Source organism: Zophobas morio, unplaced genomic scaffold (genome assembly GCF_036711695.1).
Source record: "Zophobas morio isolate AGI-343-1 ecotype UQ-CSIRO unplaced genomic scaffold, CSIRO_AGI_Zmor_V1 ptg000012l, whole genome shotgun sequence".
NCBI classification, from domain to species: domain Eukaryota; kingdom Metazoa; phylum Arthropoda; class Insecta; order Coleoptera; family Tenebrionidae; genus Zophobas; species Zophobas morio.
In genome coordinates this window covers 1,395,329-1,421,810 of record NW_026972117.1, presented here as the reverse complement: position 1 = coordinate 1,421,810, position 26,482 = coordinate 1,395,329, and the positions used below count along the sequence as shown (strand labels likewise).

At 33.9% G+C, this 26,482-nt stretch overlaps 1 protein-coding gene and 1 long non-coding RNA gene across 2 annotated transcripts in view; both read left to right on the top strand.

Moving 5' to 3' along the window:
* The first annotated feature begins 2,810 nt into the window (after positions 1-2,810).
* Positions 2,811-26,482, top strand: part of LOC135127541 (glutamate receptor ionotropic, kainate 2) — a 355,107-nt gene continuing 331,435 nt past the window's right edge. Inside the window, exon 1 of the mRNA XM_064053980.1 lies at positions 2,811-2,876. The gene's annotated coding sequence lies outside the window, so the exon portion shown is untranslated. The remainder of the gene's footprint in view (positions 2,877-26,482) is intronic.
* LOC135128263 (uncharacterized) lies at positions 17,472-18,956 on the top strand. Its single transcript, XR_010280355.1, has 3 exons — positions 17,472-17,693; positions 17,744-17,994; positions 18,051-18,956. It is a non-coding gene; the product is annotated as an uncharacterized LOC135128263 (long non-coding RNA).

Below are 26,482 nucleotides of genomic sequence, written 5' to 3'. Positions count from 1 at the left end.
TGATTCGTTTTCTCTTCTTTCCAGTTTTTCAATTAGCATTTTTTACTTTTTTAAGTTTCCCGATTCTTAATTTTTCGTTTCTGATTGGCAATTTTTTGATTTTCCACTTTTTTGATTTGCAATTTTTGGTTTTTTCCGCTTTTCAATTTTTTTATTTTCCACCATTTCAAATAAATAATTGAAAAATTATAAAACTGAAAATTAAAATGAAAACCTTGAAAAATCTAAAAATTTGAAATTGAAAAGAATTTAAAAAATTGAAGAAACGAAAAGTTGAAAAATCGAAAGATTAAGAGTTGGAAAAGCGAAAAAAAAAGTGAAAATTAAAAAAAATCGGAAAATCGAATAACTGGAATTCCTAAAACTGCAAAATTTTAAAATTTCAAATTCGGAAAATCGAAAACTCACAGGTTGTAAATTTGGAAAACTTAATAAGTATACGAAAACTTATAGAATCGAAAGAAACATTGAAAAAATAAAAGCAATGAAGAAACGAAAAATTGTGACATAAAATCGAGAGAACGAAAATTATAAAACAGGGAAGATGAAAAATAAAAATGAAGAACTTGAAAAATTGTAATGGAGAACAATTGCAAAATTAGAAAAGTGCAAATTGAATAATTGAAGAAACGAAACATTGAACAATTTGGAAGTCGAAAAATTTAAACATAGAATTAGACTTGAACAAACGAAAAATTATGAAACCGAAACACTGAAAAATGAAAAAAATTGAATAATGAAAGAAAATGAGAAAACGAAAAATTGTGAGACAAAATCGACAAACTGAAAATTAAAAAATCGGGAAAATGAAAACAAAAAATACAGAACTTGAAAAATCAAAGGACCGAAAAATTGAAAAATCGAAAAATAGTAAAATTAAAAATACCAAACCAAAAAATTGAAAAACTTGGCACCTTGGTAGTCGAGAAATTGAAAAATTGAAAGAATTAGAGTTGAAATTGTGAAATTAAATCGACAAAGTAAAAATTAAAAATTTGGGAAAATGAAAATAAAAAAATCGGCGTGATAAAAAATAAAAACCAAGAACTTGAAAAATCAAGGAAACTGAAAAACCAAAAAATGAAAAATTGTAATATTGAAAAATTGCAAATCGAAAACTGAAGAAACGAAAAACTCAAAAATTTGGAATTCGAGAAATTGAAAAATTGAAAAAAATTAGAGTTGAAAAAATCAAAAAATATGAAACCAAAACACTGAAAAATTAAAAAATTGAAAATTAAAAATCGGCAAAATAAAACTAACAATCAAGAACTTGAAAAATTGAGGAAACGGAAAATTGAAAAATCGAAAAATTGCAAAATTAAAAACTGCCAAATCCGACAATTGCAAACCTTTGAAATTTTAAAATTTGGAAAATCGACGAATTGAAAAATCAAAGATTGGAAATTTGGAGAATTGAATAAAAGAAAAATTATAAATCAAAAGAAACAAAAAATAAAAGTAATGAAAAAACGAAAAAATGTGCTATAAACTCTAGGAAATGAAATTTAAAAAATCGCCAAGATGAAAAATAAAAATCAAGAACATTAAAAATTGAGAAAACAAAAAAGTTGAGAAACTGTAAAATTAAAAAATGAAAAATTATAATGGTGAAGAGTTCCAAAACGAAAAATCGAAGAAACGAAAAACTGAAAACATTGTAAGAATTGAAAAAAATAGAGCCGAAAAACAAAAAATTATGAAACCGAAACACTGAAAAATGAAAGCAAATGAAAAATCAAAAATTGTGATATAAAATCGATACAGTGTAAATAAAAAAATTGGCAGAATAAAACTAAAAATCAAGAACTAGAAAAATTGAAGAAACGGAAAATTGAAAAATCGAAAAATTACTAAACTGAAAAATTGTAAACCAAAAAACTGAAAAACTCGAAAGTCGAGAAACTGAAAAACTGAAAAATTTTAAGTTTAAGTAAATTTTAAGATGACGTCATAATTTTTTTTAAAGGAAATGACGGTTAACTTTTGATTTACGATTTACCATGATTACGATAACCTTAAAAGATTTCAGAGCATTCGGTGTTATACTATTTTGATTTTTTTTTCCAAGAATCTGGATGTCGAACACAAAAAAATCGGACAAACGTCAAACAGACAGACAGAAAGACACATCAAACTATTTTTTTGTACTCTAGAGGTCATAAAACCTCAGGAAATAAAAAATACTCAAGTAAAAATAAACCCAAACTGCAAAAAATTAATTTTCACCCCTAAAACGCCGAACTCTCACACTTATTTCTTTCCCAAGAACTCAACTTAACCGCCGCTATTCTCCTCCAACATTTCCAGTTATCAAATCACTTTCGCCAAACAAAGGAATTTTATTTTTACAATCCGCTTCGAATTTCCGCGATAAATTCACCTTTCCGTTCACCAGTCTCCACCTAATCTCGGAATTTTCGCCCATAACCTGTCACAAAAAACTCTCAAAGGCCTCCCACCAACCCCCAAGCAGTCCTTAATTTAGATCCAAAAGATAACTTCAAACTCCTCTCGGCGCAAAACCGAACCCCAACCCCGACCGAATATTCCCTCCACACACAAAAAAAAAGTAAACAACCTCCCTCGTTCGCCCCAGATTTTCCAAAACTGCCACCCCCGCCACCAAAAATACACTTGTTGAGAACCGCCGGCGGGGTGTGCGGCCGTTGTACGGAGTGCGCGATAGCAGCGTCGTGACGCCAGATTTTAGCCAGTGGTTCCGGGACGCCGCCACGGTTATCACACGCCGCTCCGGGCTCCGGCCAGTCCAGACCGATCAAGCGCGTGCTCTCGTGCGATCGCTGTGTCCTAAACCAGAGTGCTGTGGTTCTTCCCAGCGGACCCACGACCACCGGACCCATCGCTCCCATCGGGTAACGGCCCTCTTGGCAAGTCTGTTTGCTTATTACCATGTCGCCGAGTGTAGGCAGGAGCCGAATAAAGGCGCAGATAAAGATGACGGCAAATTGTGGCTCGACGTCGGGGACGGCGGAGGATGGGGCAGTTTTTGCCGAGCGGGGGCGGTTTTTGAAATGGAGTGAATTGTGCATGGTTTAGGACATTTAAAAATTCTAGAATTTTCGGGACGTCACGTTTAAAATGTGTGCAAAATTTTTGACACTTTTCGTCAAAAAATTGGTCCACAGAATTTCCCTAGCTCAAATTTTATTCACTTCGCGAGCATAAGGTGGTATTGTAATTTCATGTTTTCTCTACGTTTGGTAAATTTTAAAATATGGAAAAGTAGTTTTTCCGTTTCGACTCTCTATTTTTTGTGGTCTGCTGACGCTTTTATGACTCTAAAACTACTGATTTAACAGTTGTGAAATATTACATGTTATGTAGATAATAAAGGACTAGTCATAATTTGAAAGACATTTTCGTGTAGATCTCTATCCTCAGAAGCTATTTTCGGGTTCACTTCGTCGAAAAATCCTATCACTTTCCCAGAATCTTCAAATAAAATGTGAGAAATTTTAGAATTAAAAAAAAGTTGACCTTCATTCCGAATATTTAGAACATTTTGGTCAGGGACCATCGAAAGGCTATATTGAATTTTTTATGGATTTTTAGGTGATTTGCCTCGTTTGTGAAATTTTTGATTATTTTTCTGCTACCTTTTAAAATTATCTAAAGGCATTTTTTCGAAGAATTCAATCCTTATAAGTTATTTTAGGCTTTAGTTTTTCGAAAATTTTGACCATTTTGGCAGAATTGCCAACTGAAATGTCAGTTTTTAGGATTTTTAAGAAATGTGGTTTTCGAACAGAATATTTCGAAAATTGTATTCTTATTGACGTCATTTGAGAACGTTTAAACGATGTTTCGTCCCTTGTTTTTATGTGCTTCTTCAAGTATTATTAAGCAAATTGCAAAATAGTTTATTAAATGAATCCCATTGAATAAGCATAAGAAATAGCAATATTGAAGAAATCTGATGACGTCATCCTAAAAAATGAGATCGCTTGCGCCTTGCTTTACTCACAAAATAATGCACTATTTAGTCGAAAAAATTATCATATTCTTTCACGTGCTGTTTAATGATAGTTTAATGACCTTTTCCGGGTCAGTTTTTCCTTGTCGCAACAACACTTTCCTTGTTACAACGAGGTCACTTTTTCATTTTCCCGTCGTTTTCCTGCCGTCAAATTCCTGCTGCACGTCAATCCGGCAGGATTTCCAGCAGGACCTTCAGTCAAGAGTCCGCCGAAGCCCCGATCCAGATAAAACTTCGCAGCCATCTATCTCGAAAACTTTATCCTCGTATTTATTTTAAAAACTTTTACGTAGGGAAAGTCGGCCGTAATATTCCTCGGGCGGATTCTTTTCTCTTAATTTGTATTTTTTGTCATTTATGACGTATATCGTTTATCATTTTATTTAGGGAAATCGGGAGCGTTTTCGGGAACTTTTTTCCCGTTATTACTTTTCCCACGCCACGTGAAAGTGAAGGCAGAGAAGTAATTAATGGAATTGGAAGTAACCGGAGCATCTTATCGAGCGTGAATATTCATGCCAAAAAGGTCAAAAGCGAACGCGAATTTAAAATTTTAATTCGGAATTGGGGACAAAAGGAGGTTCGGTTCTATTATCTCGGCAAAATCGCGAAAAGTGAAATGTATCAAGCTATTTTCTAGATTTGTAAAATGCAATTATTCGGCGCGAGAGCTGCCTTTGGCGTCAAACCGGGCGGAATTCGCCTCCTTTTTACTGTGCTGGCACGGCTCCATTTAATTAAAAAATCTAAACCTTATTACTGCAAACGACTTGTTTGCAAGACACACGCACTGAAGAAGATTTACGCCGAAACGTCTCGACTCGGCGTCAATTAATTCGAAAATGACGCTCTTGATTTAAAGTACTAAAGTGAACGATTTTACGACGGTCTTAAAGACTTTTACAATTTCCGGCGAACTTATAAGCTCCAGATTCGGAAAGTTGCGACGCCCGAATTAAAATCGTCGTAAATTTAATCGCATGTTAATGCACATGCAACCGACGAAAATTCAACTTTGATACATTCACCATAAAACAAGTCAAACAAACCCGACCGGGAAAACCTCAAAAGTGATGTAAATAAAAAATGCCGCTTTCATATCCGGTTATTTTGTATTTTTTATGAACCCGATAGCATCTGCATTTTATAGCTTTCAGTTTGCGTTATTTACTCACCACATCAAATGTAAATAAAAAATTGGAACAGTTGCAATAAAATCGCAGCTCATTTCGAATTCAGTGCATTAATGGAATTACTCTTAATAACGTCGACGAATTTCGGTTATAAATGTGCACAGAGACTGATTTGTTTTATTTATTTTGATATGTCAAAACGCTCAACTGGTCGGAAAAAAATCCATCAGTCGCCAGTTTTCGTGCCTCTGTTTTAATTAATTTACTGTTTAATCTAACATTCCGGACTGTCGACCGCCAAATCTTGGGATTCCATCGGCCTTCAGAAAGGCCACGAATGTGTCAACCCATGTTATGTTTTTGAAGGAACTCGTAACAGTATTAGTTTAAGTCCTGTGGTGCAGATGACAGAAACGTGGAACTGTAAATTATAACATTTGCCGCCGAAGCGATAAGAAAACGTGGCAAGAAGATGATACGCACAAGGAAAAAATCTCTTTTCAGGATGGGAGAGGTCGTCAGAAAATGGAACGAATTTACTTGGAAAACTGATAAAAATTAGAGACCGTTAATTGTGTCTTGTCATCTGAACATGTTCTTTGTTCAACTAAGTAGTAGTGCAACGATCCGTGTGAACGTACCAAAATCATCCAAATTTTTCATCTAGTTCTCCGCACCCCGTTTTAAGTGTTGAAATGGAACGTATTACCGCAAATGGCCCTATTATGGTACTTCTCGTGGCCCCTAAATCCCCAACGCCAGCTAAACCCGCACAGCGCACTTCATTATTAATAAAAATTAATTTAAACTTAGATAAGTCTCGTTAACACCTGCACTGTAAACCCCGAAGTTGTTAAACATAATCTAAAGTTTAATGCCGCCATCATACGTGTACGACTCCGGCACATGTTACTCCAGCGGCTACAACAAAGGCTCGGCCGCTTTGAAGGCGTGGAAATGAAAGATTGAAATTATGTTTTTATTTTACCCCGCTGGAATTTTATTTCGTTTAATCACAAAAGATAATATAAACTTTAATTACGCTGTCACAGGCAAGAACGTTTCATCACGCAACATTTCTTCGGATTTGCTCGCCCGGACAGGTCGCTCGAAACGGCTAACTAAAAACTGTACAACGCATTAGATTATATGGCGCGATTTATCAGCCCTTTGACGATCCGAGGAATTTACAATCCCTTTACAAACAAACAAATTTTGACGATAAATCTATTCGGGATACAACTGCTGCACCGACTTAACGAGGATGAATCGATTCCGTAAAGTAACAAGATTTTGTTGCCTCTGCTTGTAGATTGCGTATTATTTTCCGAATTAATACTGTCTTTCATCTTCTTAACCCAAATTCTTTGTTACGCGGTTCGTTAAATGGGGAATTTGTTTTGAAAGGGCTCGTCGTAATCTTGAGGCGGACGGGGCTGCAAATTTTCGACTTTTGGGACCGGGAAGGGACGGGCTAAGTGGCGAATGTCGCTGCGGTGACAGGGTTCGCTAAGACTTGATATTTAGGGCGGCCGGACCCAAAAAGACGTCTTACTTAAACTAGAGCAGGTGGTTATTGTTTCCAAAATGTAATTTTTTCGAAAAAGTACGGGTTTTTGCTATCGTAAAATATGAACACATTCAACAAGTACGGACCTTTTTAAAACTCCGATAACAGAATTAAGCCGAGTTCGTTAAACTCCTCAAACAAACAAAACCGCCGGATTTAAAACTTGTCCCGTTCCGCTCCTCACGACGTGTCGAAGATCCTCGTTTTCGCGCTCATCAATATTCATTTTCGTCGGCCTTCACTCTGTCTCCTCGAAACGAAATTCTCGTATGTAAACCGACGAATCAAAACTCGCGTAATTCAAATTTCCGAGCACTTACAATTGTAAATGCAATTAATTCTTCTAGAAATTTGCATAATAATTAATCATACGTTTCCCCAGCCAAACCTCGGCCCGCTTCTTAGTCCCGACTTCAGCTAACACAAGACTGTTTGTCGAGCTCGACCTTAGCGTCAGGTACGGGGGTAATCCATCTACGGCTAAAAGGATTCCGTTGAAACAGGGCCCAACGGATGCATTTATACTAGTTGTTTGTGGCCAGATCTCTGAATTTGAGACATAGCTCTGAATAATACATGTTATAATCTGTGTAGAGTACGCTATGCATTATGCAGATGGACGTTGAAATATTTAGGGGGTCTGTGAGGGATGCTGGTGTCTTCGTCTTGCTAACGCGGCACCGAGGAGCGGGAAATTTCGCCGACAACAACAACGGAAGCGAGCTCGTTTGACCTCAGTTTATCTGACGTCACGTGAAAAAAACGAGGGCGTTTTCGAAGCGCGAACAACATAATTCGGGCCATTATTTCGCTAAAAACCGCTTGTGGTGCGATAAAACGATAAACTTGTTTTCATTAAAGTTAATCAGTATATGGATAGAGCGACAGATACGAAAAATTAATATTGTTATAAATAACAAAACTGTTTTACTATATAATGGTCGCTTTTTGCATTTTATCCCAATGTATTGTTATTTATGCATAATTTTGTGCGGATTAACGGCAATAATCAAAATGGTTTAGCGCCAATACAAAATTCATATACATATAATATGAATCGTAGAATTAAGTAGGTACATGCTGGAAGCAAAAATCAGACAAGTGATTATTATTTTCGTGGTAGTTTCGGAATTTGCCTAACTTCGTTACAATTATTAGCAAGTACTTAAATTTGAACGCAAATCTGGCTAACTCACTTCAAAACTTAAATACAACACTCGACAACGAGAGCATTTGGATGTAATGTATATCGATTTTGCGCGAGCTTGACATTATTCCTCAAGACATACCAGATAGTCGAGTGCTTACATAATTTTAGTGGATTTATCGGTATTTCTCAGTATCGTAATGTTTGTAATAAAAGTGTCAGACTTCTGGATTTAGTTTGCAGTTGAGTGCACATTGTTGTTTTCGAATGTACGGGATTTACAAAAGCGTTTTCTTTGTTATTTGAAGAGATATGGGGAGATAGATTATATTTAATTGTTCTATAAAAATGGTGGATGCGCCGGGATATCAACTATGTTTATATTTTTCTGTATTTAACGAGATTTAACAAAAGTTATCAAATACACTGACCCATTTTTCTGATTTATTTAACGGAATTTTATTTTTGTGTAAAAATGGTGGATGCGCCGGGATAACAATCAATCTAAAAAATGTGTCTCGACAATTCTTAAGAAATGTCTGTGTTAAAACAGAGTAATTTTATCTTTCTTTGAATGTATTGACGTCGGAACAAATTGAGCAAACAAGCAGAGATTCAAAGTGATATAAATGATCTCTATTCGTCTCGATTTAATCAATTCTACTTTTTATAAGCAAAACGTTTTCTTGCATTATTTGTGGACACGGTGAATTTAAGCACAGATCTGTGATTCTGAGAAAATTTTCCTTGATTAATTCTGCGAACTGCTTTTCTGAATTCATCTACGTATCATACTCCAATCACCCATAATCCGCTACTGTCTATGGTTCGAATGCATTATGTTATATTCGTCTGGAGTACACTTCTCCTTAGAAAGGAGAGAGGACGGAGAAGATTTTTTCGTACTCTAAAGGTCATGGAACGTCGAGAAACCATGAAAGTAGCCATTCGTCAGATGGACACGGGTACAATACTTCCTTAGTTTATGCTCCGGAATTAATAGCGAAAAAAAGGGTCGGTCAACAATGCTATAAAAAAACATTGACCAAGACACGACTAAAAAAAAGTTAAAAAAAACTCCCAAAAAAATTAAAAAATTATAAAAGAGGATTAAAAAATTGAGCAAAAAACTGAAATCCTAAAAGAAAATGATAAAAAAGGCCATAAAAAGAACGACAAGGAAACGTGGTAAAAAAATATTTATTGAAAACTGAGACAAAAAAGGTGCAAAAAAAGATAAAAAAAATTCGATAATAAGTTATCTTGGAAAATCCAAAAAAGGCGACAAAAACAAGACAAAATCAAGCAAAAAAGGAGCGATTAATAAAGAGAAGTAAAAGGTGAAAAAGGCAAAAAAATTGAAAAAAAAAAGGTTAAAAAATGTTCACCAAAAACGCGATAAAAATATGTGGAATATAAAAGGCAACAAAAAAAGCGACAAAAAACGACGAAAAAAGTCTCCAAAAGAAGCTTTGATGAAAACGCCACAAAGTGACAAATAACTGAATACAAAATTGCAAAAAACCCAAAAAAGGGATACAAAAGGCGATTAAAAAAAGGGAACTAGAAGATAACTCAACTCAATTAAAAGATTTAGATATACAAAAAAGGAACCATAAACGATCAAAAAAGAAGTCAAAAAAATATAAAAAGGCCGTAAAAACGTGCTAAAGGCTATAAGGATGAAACAAAGGGAAATGTTCCAAAAAAAATGACCAAAAAATAAAAAAAGCTCCCAAAAAAAAAAAGATTCCAAAAACGCGACATAAAAAGGAATAAAAAAAATTAAAAATGGAAAAGAAAGGGTGGTTAAAAAAAGGATTAAAAAGTGAAAAAAAAATCTTCAAATCTCAAAACAAAACGACAAAAACGGCCACAAAAAGAACGACAAGAAAACGTGATAAAAATATATTGATTGTTAAATGGAACAAAGTGCCAAAAAATACCAAAAAACTCGACAAAAAAGGCGACAAAAACAAATAAAAAAAGGTAAAAAAGGGCCAAAAAACAGGGATTAAACAAGGGAACTAAAGGTGACAAAAAATGCAATAAAAAACGAAAAAAAAAGGTTACAAAAAACGCGTTAAATAAAATATTTAGAATGTAAGAGGACAAAAAGAACCTCCAAAAAACGACCGAAAAAGGCCCTAATAAGAGCTCCCATGAAAACGCCACAGAGTGAACAAACAACTGGATAAAAATAACAAAAAAGCCAAAAAAGGGAGACATAAAAAAGGGGACTAAAAGATTACAAAGAAGGTGGAAAAAAATCGGAAAAAAGGCGACCAACAAAAACACACAAAAAGAGCGACAACTCAATTCAAAAAAAATATAGATATACAAAAAGGTATAAGTCATAAAGGTGCAAAAAAGAAGTCAAAAAAATCGAAAAAAGCGCCTAAAAACGCGATGAAAGGCTATATGGATAAAATAAATGAGACGATGCAAAAAAATTACCAAAAAATCTAAAAAAAAGATTCAAAAAACGCGACATAAAGAGAAATAAAAAAATAAAAAATGGAAAATAAGAGGCGGTTTAGAAGGGGAATAAAAAGTGACGAAAAAAGAGACATCTTAAAAAAACAATTAAAAAGCCACAAAAAGAACAAGAAAATGTGATAACAAAATATTTAACGAAAAATGAGACAACAAAGGTGCCAAAAAAGACCAAAAAACTCTATAACAATCTTCTTGAAACAGCTAAAAAGGCGATAAAAACAAGATAAAAGACGACAAAAAAGGAGTAAAAAAACAGCCATTAAACAAGAGAACTAAAAGGTGACAAATAAGGCGATAAAAAATTGAAAACTGAAAAAAGGATACAAAAAGGCTACCAAAAAAAAAAACAAAAAAAACCGTGATAAAAATATGCAGAACATAAAACGGGCCAAAAAGAAGCGCCCAAAAAAAACAAAAAAGGCTCTAAAAGAAGCTCCCAGAGCTGTCATGAAAATCCATAAAGTGAATAAATAACTGGATAGAAAACAACAAAAAAGGAGACTAAAAAATTGGAAAAAAGGCGGTGAAAAAAATCGGAAAAAGGTGTCAAAAAATTTGCCAAAAATATCTAAAAAAAGCTCCCAAAAAAAGGTTCATAAAACGCGATATGAAAAAGAATAAACAAATTAAAAAATGGAAAAGAAAAGGCGACTAAAATGGGGATTAAAAAGTGATAAAAAAATCTCAAATCCCAAAAGAGAACGATAAAAAGGCCGCAAAAAGAACTGCAAGAAAACGTGAAAAAAATATATTGATTGGAAAATGGGACAAAAAAGGTGCCAAAAAAGAGCAAAAAACTCTATAACAAGCTTCCTTTTAAACTCAAAAAAGCGACAAAAACAAGATAAAAGGCAAAAAAGTGACAAAAAAACAACGATTAAACAAGGCAACTAAGAAGTGACAAAAAAGGTGATAAAAAATTAAAAAAGCTACCAAAAAATCAACAAAAAACGCTGTAAAAATATGTACAATATAAAAGAACACAAAAAAAGCGCGAAAAACAACCGAAAAAAAAAGAAGCTCCCATGAAACTGCTACAAAGTGAACAAATAACTCAATAAAAAATAACAAAAAAGGCAAAAAAGGGAGACATAAAAGGCGATTGAAGAAGGAGACTAAAATATTACAAAAAAGGTGGTAAAGAAACCGGAAAAGGGTCCACAAAAAAAAGGGCATCAATAAAAACCCACAAAAAGAGGGACAATAAAACTCAAAAAATAGATTAGATATACAACATTCAAAAAAAGAAGTCAAAAAAAACTAAAAAGGGGCGCAAAAACACGATAAAAGGCTAGTTGGATTAAAGAAAAAATAACCAAAAAATCGAAAAAAAATCATATAAAAGGTTTCAAAAATGCGACATAAAAGGAAAAAAAATTGAAAAGAAAACGCCGGTAAAAGGAAATTAAAAAATGATAAAAAAAAATCTCGAATCTCAAAAGAAAACGGCAAAAAAAGCCACAAACAGGACGACAAAAAACGTGATAAAAAGTATATTGATTGAAAAATGGGACAAAAAAGTTGCCAAAAAAGGTAGAATATAAAAGGGAACAAAATAAAGCCCCAAAAAAACGACCGAAAAAGGTGGTAGAAAGAGCTCCCAAGAAGCTTCCATGAGAACGCCACAAAATGAACAAATAACGGGACAAAAATAACAAAACAACCAAAAAAAGGAAGTCATGAAAGGCGATTTAAAAAGGGGATTCAAAAAAAGGCGGTAAAAAAAACGTAAAAAAAAAACAATTTATGGGAATAAAAATAAATACAAAAAAGGCGATTGAAATGGAATCAAAAATAAGAAAAAAGTGGAAAAAGAAACGACAAAAAAAAGACACAAAAAAATTAAAGTTGTCTTGGGGTTTTAGGAATTCACGTGGAAATCCTTTCGCAAAAAATAAAATTTTATACACATTGTATAATCTTAGCAAGTACTAGCCCCGCCCACCCACCCTCTTTTTTTTCTTAAAGGGTGTCTCATTTTCCAAAGTTAGTCATATCTTAGCAGAAACTAGCCCCTACCACCTCCGCTCTTCTCATTTTAACGACTAATTTTATTTCTATCGGATAAAATCAATGAAATGGAGGCAGGGTAGGTGGGCAGGGTTAATTGTGTTCTTCTGTCGTGTGGGAGTCGAAAATAACAGAATTAAGTATTATTACTGTTCATTAGATAAGTCAAAAATACTAATGCTTTTGGCCAGACAATCTAATTTGTATGTGATTAATTATAATGTCAAGAATTTCGGAAAAGATTTGCTTTAATTTCTGTTGTTTATCGTTCTTCGTTATCATTTTTTCTACAAAGTTTCGACGGTAAAATAACACTGTCAAGTTTTAATTTAACGTCAAAATTTCCACAAAAATGACAGGTTATGGGTGCGTTATGGATAGCTTACAGCGCACTGTTTAGTTATGGAAACAGCGAGTACCCACCTACCAAAATAAGAATAACAATAATTTTTCACATTTATTTTTAAAATAAGTTCATTTAAATATCAAACTTTGGAATATTTAACAATTAATTTTGTATGAAGACGCGGCTTTTTTCTCTTATACGAACAAATACCGCTAAAAAGCACATATTTCTGCTCCTGAGAACAATTCCCTTAAGACAGACACCTCTGTGGACCGACATTGTGACTTTACGTTTCGTGTAAAATGGTGGATGCGCCGGGATAGTAAATCATTTTTCAAACATTTATTTCGGGCACTTGATTTAAATAAATACCTTGACTTTTAAATAATTCACAAAACGAACTTGAGGTGCTTTTGCAAAAAATGGTAGGCCTCGTAATGAACTACTTCTACATAATATACACCCACAGTACCGCGAATATTTTGCCTGTTATTTCGCCTTCTAAGTAAAAACAGTGTTCACAAAAACACTACATTCACTGGATAAAATTACAGCCAGCAACAACCTGCGAAACGAGAAGCACAGATAGCGCTAACATGAAATGGGAGGTCAAAGCAAGTCTGCCTAATCATGCGTTTCAGCAGTGAAAAATAACAAATTTGTAAAAAAAAAATCGTCAAAATCTTTTATTCTTTGATGACAAAAACAAGCTTGCTGTACATATTATATAATAATTATTTCGACTGACAAAACCAAACCTAGCTCTCCGAAATATACGTAAAATAAAAAGGTAATGGAGATGAACTGGAACGCGACAGCTGCTTTTATTGATTAAAATTGTCAATACTGCGAAGTAAACAATAACACATGAGATTTTCATTTCATCGTAAAACAAAATTTTTATGTTAACCACAGTAAAGTTTTTTTTAATTTAAATTCGATGTCGCGTTTTCACACCTACAATTTATTATTTTTTTTTTTTCGAATGAAAGGAGACAGGAAGTACTCCGTCTCGCTTCCACCGCCACCTCGCCACCTATGCGGCAGCCGACCTATAAGTGCCTCGATATTTCATTTCACAGTAGATAAAACTAGACAAACACCTGCACCGCTTAATTGCGTTAGCACGAGCCTCCGCCGCCCATTAAATTCCCGCCGCGCACATTCGCCGCCCCCGGAATTAAACCCAACCGACTCACTCTGTATATTATATGCAATTAAAAGCACGCTAAAACAAATGCTCGCCAGATTAAGTTGACTTTGTTCGCGCTGTCGCATTAACCAAATTAAACTTTATGTTAATTCAGTTGACAGAACGGCCGCGCAAAAATACGAAATATTAAAACGAATAATGAAATAAAATGTGGGTATTTGCGGCGGCGACAAACTTAAGCGCAAGTTAAATATTATTTTCCATGATTAAACCTGGGTCGCGTTAATTTGCACCTTGCAAATTTCGCGGCTCCCAAGGAATATTGAGTCGCCGTAATGAATAGCTTCGAGACAATTCGGCGCGAATTTGCATGCTTGGATGTGCTAATCGGGCTCGAGATGGAAGTTCGGGAAGTGTGTGGACGATGGCGGGGCGTTTTGGAAAATTGGCGAGCTTAAAGCAGTCGAAAGGTTCGAGATTATTTGTCTAATAAAATCGTCAAGAGGCGACAGACGACCACCGGACAGCAACAAAGGCCTTTTTACGTTCGCCAAAATTAGAATACTTGTCCTTTACGGCGTGGTCCACAAGTACCCTACTTGAAAAGCAGGGAGGGTATTATTCGAGCTAACTTAGAAGGATGAGCTCGTCGCCCGTAATTCCTCGCATTTCACTCAAATCAATGTTGTTGTCGGGGTTAAAATGCGAGTCTTGTCCGAACGTCGTTACTTTCCGGGTCAGCGCATTCCGCCCGTTACTCGGACCTGCCACACTTTTCACGCAGAAAAAATCCTCATATTTCCCCGGTTTCCTCCGCCTCCGTCCGAGACGCTAATTAAGGTTATCAGATCCCCAGCATCAGATACGCGCCTCGAAACTAAAGAACAATTTAAGATCGGGCCAACTTTCGCAAAGATAAGCGAAAATTACACTCTAACATTACATTATATTCAAATTAATTTCGTACTTTTGAAATTTTATCTCCGAGCTCGTCGAGTTCGGCTCCGCGAGGGGCGCGTGGGCGTCCAATTTATTTTATTCGAATCAAAATAAATATGAATCGAACGTAAATAGAATCCCGAGTAAATTACCCGACAAAAACGTGACATAAAATCATAATTAAGTTTGGGCTTTAAGTCGGAGCTCGCCTCCAATTTGTTAACTAAATAACGAAATCCTCCCATTCAGTCGGATGTCTCGGCTTTTACAAAACCAACTTTTTATCAAAAGCATTTCGAGAAGTTTCGCCGCCTATCGATCGCGCATTATAATAATCAGGGCCGAAACTTTCTTGGTTTGTTTGACATTAAAAGATACTCGCAGTCGTGTCTTTCACTCCGTTAACATAAATTTTCCGAGCCATTTATTTCACACGCTTTGTAGTGTTCGATATTGTGGGAGGATTCAGATTTTCGAAAGCGAAAAACTTACAGGACGATTAAATTTACACCAGGTGCTCACTCAAGTCTTTTATTACGTTCACGGGTTTGTCCATTAAAATATCACTTTCCAAAGTGGAATATACCACCGTTCAAACTGACATCGTCACAGCCATTAACACATCCAAGCATGCAAATTCGCGATGAATTGCCTGCAAGCTGTTCATTACGTAGACTCAATATTTCTTTTACTGAAGGAATCCAAAATTGAACCCGGAAATTTGCGAAGTGCCTGGAAAACAGTAAAACAACTCATAGATAGATGATATATGGTTTATTAGTAAGCATTGCTTGACGCCAACAATTGTGTTGTGATAAAGGTGTGAATTGTGATTAGAATAATTAAAAATAACTATGCCGGATTTTTCGCAATGTGAAGTTTGTCACAATGGAGTTAAAGAAGATGAGCGTGTTTGCTGTGACTTATGCAAGGCCCATTTTCATGGTACTTGTGCTGATCTCTCCCGACAAGAAGTCGCCTGTTTGAGGGGGGTAAATAGAAGACTACAATTCTTTTGTAGGAACTGTAATTTGCTGGACACTTTAAAAATGTTACAAAATGATGTTAAGGAACTGAAAGAAAAACTCAGTGAACGAGATAAAAAACAGCAAGGTGAGACTTCTTATCTTGGTGTTATCAATGAGAGTCAGACCATCAGTGACAATCAGCTGTTTGATGAACTTGAGGAAAGGCAACGACGTGGATGTAATGTTATTATTAACAACTTGCCTGAACCTGATGAAAGTACCGTTACAGCTAATGACAAGCAAACCTATGACTTAAATTCTGTAACTAAACTCATTTCGCTCCCTGGTGTTGAAAATATTGAGATTATAAAATGTTATCGGATAGGAAAAACTGTAACTAACAAACCTCGCCCGATCCGTGTAATTCTCTCCTCCGCGATGACAGCAAAAAATGTAATTGTCAAGTACAAAGCTCAGAATGGAATTTATGTTAACAGAGATTTAACTAAGATGCAACAAAATAGAGCTTACACAATAAGGAAGGAGTTCAAAAGAAGATTAAGTGTTGGTGATAAAGACATAAAATTGAAATACATGAATGGTATACCCCAAATTGTTTCTACAAAAAATCAGTAGATTTCCAACAGACTAATTTTTCTAATGTAGCATTTTTTTAAATTTTGTACCAAAATGTTAGAGGTTTAAGTTCAAAAACACGGAATTGTTTTCTTAACGTTTGTTCCTGTGGAATGGATATTATTATACTAACTGAAACTTGGTTACATTCTGGTATTTCGTCAAGTGAATTATTTCCTAACCAATTTAATGTTTTCCGATGTGATCGTCAGTATAGCAAAGGTGGTGGTACTCTGATTGCTGTTAATACTACAAGGATCTCAGTTCAACCACTAAATCTTGTTTCCCCGGTACAGCAAATTGATTTGGTTGGAGTGAGGGTATTCTTGAAAAAAGATGGCATGTTGATAATTACAATGTATATTCCTCCAGGTCTACATATATCTTGTTATGAACAAATGTTTGAATATTTGGAAAATACTGTTGATTTCTCGGAACCGATTCTTATCATTGGGGATTTCAATATTCCGGAACTTATTGAATGTGAAATAGGTACAAGAACAACTCAAATGTTTAATATTTATAGCCACTTTTTATCACTAAACGATTTGAAACAGAGAAATAAAGTTTGCAATAGTTTTTCTAAACTCTTGGACTTAGTGCTGTCAACGGATTCTTTGGCGTTAGAAGTTTGGAGACATGAATATCCATTAGTTGATGAAGACGCACATCATCCTTGCTTAAGAATTGATGTAACTACACAGGGGGAGCCAGATGTGATGTTTCAAAGGCAAACAGATTTTACAAAATTCAACTTTTATAAAGCAGATTTGGAAGGTCTATATTTAGCATTATCAATTGCTGACTGGTCAAAATTACTAAATTGTGTTGATGTTGATGATGCTTGCAATAATCTATATAATACAATATATGGTCTCTTTGAACAATATGTACCATTAGCAAAATACAAAACGTCAAAATATCCGTTGTGGTTCACTAAACATATTATCCAACTAATTAAACAGAAGAGTAGGCACTGGAATAAATATCGTAAAACAAAGTATCAGTATCAGGGGTCTTGAAATGAGATAGCCTTCACCTTATCCTTTCTTTGCGAAGTTTTCCGACCCGCCCGCCAGGAGTCGTAATGAAAAGAAATCTGTAAAAGCTGTGATTTTCAAAATTTTTGAGAATTAGTTTAGATCTCCTAGCAACGGCAGTGTTTATCGTTTGACACATTTCCTGTGTTGTATTTGCGTGATTTATGGGTGATTTCATAGTGGGATAGTGCTTCTCAAAGTTTTCTTAATTTATGTGTTTACATTGTACATTGTAGAGTGTAATTGCCAAATGTAAGTATATAACTTTGCCTTGACTAGATTATTATACCCAATTTTTGTAGAACAAAAATGCAAGACAACAACATGTTACGGATATACGACGAGAGTTAAGCCGATCTTTGGGTTCTACATCCAAATCGGTTTATGGCGCAAATAATAAAGCCGCGAATAACCAAAAATTGGTGGTTTTAAACAACAACCAAATTTATAGCAGAAGGTACACTGGCTTCCATCATTTTCGACCAGACAAAGACTACATACCAGGAACGCAAAAGCCGCATAGATGCAGTACCAGCTATTTTGCCTTTCCACGGTAAAAACAAATTGAAAGTCACTACAAAACAAATATTAAGATATTTTTATTCACAGCTGATAGTGAACTTGTTACAGCATCACTCGAAGCAAACCACATTGATGTGGCAATCACAAGAACGCCTTTCGCTCCGCTAAGAAGTTTCTAGGAGATCAACGTTTGGTTGGTATCGTGAAAGGATTGGCTTCTTTTCAGCGAGAATTTTTTGAAAACTGGATTAGAAACGTAAATCGAAAAGCAGGAGTTTTACATTTGAGGTGAAAGCAGATGCCATTGCCATTTGGAAGTATGGTTCAAAATCGTATAAACTTCTGCCAAGAATGTTTATGTTGCTATCTATTAACACTTTGAGGGCAACCCTAAATAAAGTTCCAATAGAACCGGGTATCATCAAACCTATATTCGAAGTTCTCAGAAAGCAAGTAAGTCGCAAAATTAACCCTAAGTATGTACTCTCATCTTTGATGAGATGTTCATTCAGCCTCATCTGGACCACTTGCCTTGTGAGGACAGTTGTGGTTTTTGAAGATGACGGTTCAACAAGGACGGAAAAAATTGCAGACCATATTTGCGTACTCAGAGGAATTTTCGGAAGGTAGAAGCAACCTGTTGTTTTTGCTTTTTGTAAAAATTCTATGCCTGGCGTAAACACTGCCCATTTTTTTATAAAACGGTTATGAAAGGGGCAACAGCGACTGATTTTGATTTTCGGGAGTGTTTTGCATATCGAAGAACTAAAAACTCAACTTTTTCATTTATTTTTAAGAGAGTCTATCTTTAGATCTATGAAAAAAGTCAGCAATGTAGTATTTGGTAAGGAAGAGCCTAACAAATCAATTCCATTGGAAACAGAAATGCAACAGTTATATTTACGTTTTACAGAAAGAAAGTAGAACGTTTGTATAATTTTGGATTTTGCAGGTTATTTATAAGCTTTATTTTGTTCATACCATAACAAAGTACTGGGAAACATATTTGGTTATCAATTTTGAACATTTAATATTTAAAATGTTTTTTTTATTTTGCACTATTTTGTTTGACTTTTGCTTACTTTTCTAATTTTCTCTTAAGATATTTTTAGGATATTATCAATGTATTTCTTTATTTATTGTTATTATCGTATTTACATTTACAACTGAATGTTAAGTTTTAAATATACTGTGTCAAATATTTTATCTACTTTTTTTTATACTGTTTGTGTTTTTTATATGTCAGCTTCAAAACGTATTTACACGTTTTGAAACTAACATATAAAATACACAAACCATATTTTTTCCCTTCAATTATAAAAAAATTCACCTTAAAAATTCGCTTTCAAATTTAGCGCCAGTTTTAGTTCCCGACCCAGCCAGTAGATGCTGACATTGTGACCAACACAAAAGCATTAGAGATCGTGTTCTATAGAGAGGGTATTCTATGATCAGTATCATTATGACAGGGTAAAATCGTTAAGTACAGAAATAAGACGTGAAGTAAAAAAGGAATATGCAATGTTCATCAGGAATACGGAAAACTCTATCAAAAATGACCCGAAGAAATTTTGGTCATTTTTTAACGCTAAGAGAAAATCGACGAGCATTCCAGGTAGAATGACACATGATGGGAATGAATTAACCACATCAGCGGATATTGTGCAAGCGTTTGCTGATCAATTTGCCAGTGTCTTTTCAAATAATGGTGCTAATCATAAATGTGATTTCAACTGTGAAATGAATGCTACATTCTGTGAGTTCTGCGATAAAAGTTGTTGTGCTAGTAAAGATTTTTGTAACTCCTGTGATTCTCATCCTATATTGTCAAAATTTGTCATCGATCATTGTGATATACTGAATTCTGTTAAAAAACTCAAGAGCAACTTTGTAACTGGACCTGACAACATACCTGCTTTCCTAGTTGTTGATTGCATTAATAGTTTAATAGAGCCTTTATTGTACATATTTAACTTAATCTTAACAAAATCTGAATACCCTGTTTTGTGGAAAGTATCTAAAATAAGTCCTGTTTATAAGTCCGGAGAAAAGTGTGATATAAAAAACTATAGACCTATAGCATTATTACCAAATTTTGCAAAAATATTTGAGTCAATTACTTCGGGTATTATATATTCTCATGTTTGTAGAGATATTATTCCAGAACAGCATGGTTTTGTGAAAGGTCGGTCAACAATGACGAACCTTTGTGAATTTACTCAGTATGTGTCCAATGCTTTAGACAGGCGTTTGCAAGTTGATACTATTTATACTGATCTGTCTAAAGCATTTGATACAGTACATCATTGTATTCTTTTGTATAAATTAAAGTCGTTTGGTATTAGTGACCAATTATTATTGTTGTTGAAGTCAGTTATAATAGGTAGACAACAATATGTTGAATTTGGTGGTCACAAGTCCTCAATATTTAATGTTGGTAGTGGAGTTGCGCAGGGTAGTAACTTAGGCCCATTGTTATTTATACTATTTTTTAATGATGCAGTAAGTAGTCTTAAATGTCGTACATTTATTTATGCTGATGACCTGAAAATAGCAAATGTGATAGAGAATTATTATGACTGTTTAATATTGCAGAAAGATGTTGAATATTTTCTATTATGGTGTACAAGAAACAAACTAATTTTGAATAATTCTAAATGCAAAGCTATGTGTTTTACGAGAAAGAAAAATTCTATAAGATTCTATTATAACATAAGTGGTAAAGTTCTTGAACTATGTTGTCAATTCCGTGATCTTGGTGTTATAATGGATCAAAAATTAACTTTCAGTTCGCACATTGAATATATCACCAATGCTGCTTTAAAAACTTTGGGATTCATTATAAGGGCAACACATGATTTCACTGACATTTACTGCATTAAGTTACTATTTTATACGCTAGTAAGATCAAAAATGGAGTACTGTAGTGTAATTTGGAAACCTTATCAGCAAATCTACATAAAGCTCTTAGAGAATGTTTTACGCAAATTTTGCAAATACTCCTATTATAAGATGTTTGGTTCGTACCCGGTTAGACACTGTGAGCAGCGTGCTCTTCTCAGTATTGTTAATGAATACTCTATGTTGTCAAGAAGTAACTTAAGTTGCTTAATATTTTTACAAAAAATTGTAAAAGGAGAAATATCGTGTGCTAATTTATTAACTGAGGTACAATTTTATGTTCCAAGACTAACTTGTAGAGTACCAATAACTTTTTATTATAATGTACCTAACACTTTCCACCACTATAACAGTCCGCTCTTAACATGTTTTAGGCTATACAATTGTCTTGGTGTTAAATTAGATATATTTCATGTCAAGCTTACTAACAAAAGTGTAAAACAAACAATTCTGGCATATTATTCCTAATTAGGATACAAATTTTCTTTAGTTTATGTTTTCTTTCATTTGTATTTGTATTTATTTTATTTTATTTTATTTTATTTTGTTATGTATTACTGCCTTGTGTTTCTACCTAACACTTTCCACCACTACAACTGTCCGCTCTTAACATGTTTTAGGCTATACAATTGTCTTGGTGTTAAATTAGATATATTTCATGTCAAGCTTACTAACAAAAGTGTAAAACAAACAATTCTGGCATATTATTCCTAATTAGGATACAAATTTTCTTTAGTTTATGTTTTCTTTCATTTGTATTTGTATTTATTTTATTTTATTTTATTTTGTTATGTATTACTGCCTTGTGTTTCCACTGTAGACGTATATGTCTGTTGGAAAATATATATATTATTATTATTATTATTATTATTATTAGTGTCAGTATATGTGTACACATATTTACACACGTCAGATTTAACCTATCTGTACATATAATACAGGGTCATTATAAAATATTGTAGTCGAAGAAGGCCATGATTTTGGTGACATTTTGTGCCGCCTTTTTCAGTTTTGTGGAAAGGATTACACTAATATTGGAATTTTTATTTTTAGCGCCACATTAGTTGACATTAGCGGCTGCACTGTTTCAACGCTTCATCAAATTCTGTCAGATGTCAATAATTTTTTCGTTTGTACTGGTACGTTTTCCCTCACTTTGTGCGTTAATTGCCTTGTCTTGTTTTCATTTATGCTGTCTTCCCCTTTGTTAGAACTTTAATAAGTGTCTCAAAAAACAGTTTTTATCAAAACTACAGATCATTGTGGAATAATCTCAGGTAATGAACAGAGAGGAATAACTATGGTCAGTGTTACAAATGATTTTTTTAGTCCTTTGGCGCAATCATCATGCCTATTACCGTAATGGGGTGTTAAATGAGGATGGGGATGGAGTGTACTCTGTGGAGGCGTCTAAAAACGAGTATCTAGTGAAATGTTCTGTTGTCATTGATGAAGAATTTTTGAAGACGCTATATGGCGAATTATGGCCAGATTTAACGACACTGGTAGCATTTCTAAGTGAAAACCGACGGGGAGACCTCAAGTTAGTGAAGACGTTGTTGAAGATTTAAGGATGAGAATGGAACAAAGTCCGAATAAAGCTTTGTCAAAAATCTTTACTGTCCGGAGTACCATACAGCCCATGTCAGAAAATCGTAAAAGAGAAGTTACATATGCATCCATACAAGATTTTGTTGGTTCAGGAGCTGCAACCAGCTGATTTTCCTTGCCGCGTTGGGTAGTGTAGTTGGTTTCAAGCTGATATGGACGATAACGGGATTCTCGATTTGTCGTTCTTTTCCGATGAAGCCTGGTTTCATCTGTTAGGCTATTATGTCAACTGACAGAACTTCAGAATTTGGTGTATAGAAAATACTCACGCTTTTGAAGAAACACCATCACAGCAATGAAGGTTGGTGTGTGGTTAGCAGACGACGATTCATAGGCCTGATACTTTTTCAAGTAAATGAATGTGATCAATAAACAAAATTAGATGTAGAAAGTGTATGTAGGTACTGCAATAAAGTTTTTTATTTTCAGTAACTTTCATTTTTCTTTCGGTGTTAGTTGCATTCTCTTAATTTAAAACTTACTTCAACTTACTGTTTAGTAATAATTGTGATTTTACTATTGGGAAAGTTAAAAATCTTTATTAAACATTCTGTTGTTTCAAGAGATCTCATAATCAGCTACAGAACTCTTAACACTATGCTCCTGAAATTTTATTGGTTTTTTCATCTTTTTTCTTATAGAAATTTTGAAAAATCTTGATATTAGGATGGCCATGTGGGCATGTTTTGGGTAGAACCTATTTGACATTCCTGTTATGCAGATCTGGCATGTTTCAGATATCTAGAAACTGCAAAGCTGAAGGTAATGTTTGGACATAGCAATTTTCACCTATTGTAGGGATGAAGATCAAGGATTTCAGTTGTGTTTTTTCAAGAGAAAAGCACCGGTCACAAACCATGTCTGCACCAATATTTTGACGATTCCTTACAATTTACAAACAGAACTTTCGCGGGATCACAACTTTGGCAAAATTATTTACTGCAAAAACTCATTAGGTACTCATTGTCATTTTAAAACAGTGATAGTGTTCGTTAACTGTGATAAGACTTGCTCTGCCATTGTCCATTACGTGATTTTTCACAATTTTTACCTTCAGGGTACCTATAAAAATGTAATTTTTTAAATAATTACCGTGTTCATTGGTTTCGACAAACTTAACCTCACTTTTTGGATTTCATTATTTGAAAAATTATTGCTTCTTTGCAAAACAGACCAGATGATTTATTCTGTTCAACTCCAATCGACTTTCCAAGGTGTAATTCATGACAAAGCCCTTAAACGTTTTTCTGACAATTTACAATTTTTGAAACTGAAATGTATTGCAGTGGCGTTCACAAATGCTCGATAACACTGCAACCCTTAATGCTCTGGCCTGGCGTCTTTTCGTGTCTATTTAAAATGAAATTAAACCGCGAACCGGGCATTTCAATTTTTGACACATCTGACAGATTTGTTTGGACGTTCGTGACATTTCAAAACAGTTCAAATCATTTTGGTGATTAGCGGCACGAGAAAAATTTCATTTGTTTTTCATAGGTGAGTTGACTACAATATTTTATAATGACCCTGTATATACTATACACTATACTAAACTTACTATACTAAACTAATATAAAACAATCTATTTTGCAACAAGTATGTTTGACGAGGGGAAAAACAAAAAACAACTTGCATTTCTTTTTCTTTTTTAACACTTTACTCAATGAAATCATGTTCTAAAAATTCATCAATAGAATAAAATGCTGATTTTACGAGATATGTTTTTATCCTATGTAGAAGTAATTTATTTTCTAACTGTTTATAATTTAAAGGAAGTTTATTAAAAAATTTTACACAAAAATAATTCACACCATCTTGTGATCTCGTTAATCTCAAATATTTACAGCTTAGATCTTGTGTTCTTGTTTGGTGATTGTGAAAATCATTCAGCTTTGGATAAGACTTGATGTTGTTAACGATATGCTCAATACATTTGAGTATGTAGAGAGATGGAAGCGTTAAGATGTCTAGCCTTATAAAATGGTTTCGACAGTCGTCTCTATATCCTATATTCGAAATTATTCTGATGGCCTTTCTTTGTAATTTGAATAACCGTGTTCTTGCATTTGAGTGTCCCCATATTAAGATTCCATATTGTAGGTGACAATGTATTAAGGAAAAGTATACTATTCTTAAATACTTTAAAGAAAGGACATTAGATAAATTGCGTAACAAATAGATATTTTTGGCAATTTTTAAGGCAGTTTCTTCACCATGTTTTATCCAAGTAAGCTGTGAGTCGATGTATATGCCAAGATATATTTTACGGTGACCTGATCTGATTCTGTCTTAAGTTTTACTGAAAATTTTAAGTCTTGTGTCTTGGTTTTATTGAGAGTTAATTTGTTTACAGTGAACCAGTCTTGAGCCTTGGAAAACATTTCACGTTTTTTTACTATTTATGCTCTCACTAGTTGAGCCTGATGTACTTATTGTAGTGTCATCTGCATACAATGTTACATTCACGTTTGACAAAAATTCAGGCAAATCATTGATATAAAGTAGAAACAAAACTGGTCCTAATATCGATCCTTGTGGAACTCCATATGTGATTTTATAACCGTCAGATAATTGATCATCTACTCCGACATATTGCCATCTATCAGTCAAATAAGATAATATCAATTTTGTACTTTCAGGGTGGAAATCATAATAAAATAACTTTCTTATCAATATATCATGAGGTACGCAATCGAAAGCTTTGCTTAAATCCAAAAAATAACTAATGTATGTTTTCTTTTTTTCAAAGCACTCCACGATTCTGCTCACAAGACTTATGACAGCTGTAATGGTTGAAACACCTTTTCTGAAGCCAAACTGCATTTCGGATAATATTTTTTTTGTTTCTAAAAATTCCAAAATTTGCCAAAATAGGATTTTTTCAAATACTTTCGAAAAAATTGGTAATAAAGAAATTGGTCTGTAATTGTTTTTATCATTAATAGAGAGCGGAAAATATGCAGCAAAATTTTGGGAAATATGATCATATGATATGCATCAAATTTATGCAAATATGCAGTAACTTTCTTAATATATGCAGAGATATGCAGTTGCATATGCTTCAAAAATTAAAAGAAAATCGTAATAACGGAATTAAATTTACTTACAAATTATAAAAACAGGTTTCCCGAGCATACGTTTTATTACAAAAAATACATAAATCACATTGCAAAGTGTAAAAATATAAATATAAACAGAACAAATTGAAAAATAGTAGTAATCGACTATTTAATTACTATTTTGGTAACAGTTTATTTTTAAATATTTTTCGAAATATTCTAACAAAAAAGTTTTTCTGGTGATTCTAAAATATGATTTTGTAAGTAGAAAAAGTGCGTATACTACGTCCACAGATGTATAAAAATCCTTACCGGTTTAGAGCAGACGCGACAAAACAGAGTTATTTCTTGAAGGATAAGTTCAGAAAAAGATCCATAAATTAATTAGAGTTATCGTCGACATATTGACACACCTGTATCGCTTTAAATGCTTTCAATGCAAACTAACTATGAAAAATAAGTAGGGTAACGTCCTTTCGACCACCATAAAACATACCATTAATACGCTTAAGTAACGAACAAAAATATTGGGAATGAACGGTATTTCCAAAAATAATTAGAGCTCGAATTTACCTGGAAGAATGGCCCGGTGGTTTCTCCAAGCTACCATAAAACCCAAACATTTACTAGTTATTTGAAGCTCAGGACAATATTTGCAATATGATTCATGAAATTTCGTTTTTCTAGATAGGTAAATGCCGATAGAATAACTTTTTTTTTTCAAATTAGCACAAAAATTGATAAAAATGCAAAATATGCACCCATTACGTGAAATATGCAGCAGAAGGCAAATATATGCAAATATGCAATTTTTTTATAGCTGTATTCCTTTTTAATTAGCATGATTCGTTCACATATTAAATATCAACACTTATATGCAAAAAATAACGGATATGCAAATTTCATAAAATCCGCTCTCTAATCATTAATGTTCCCCTTTTTATATAC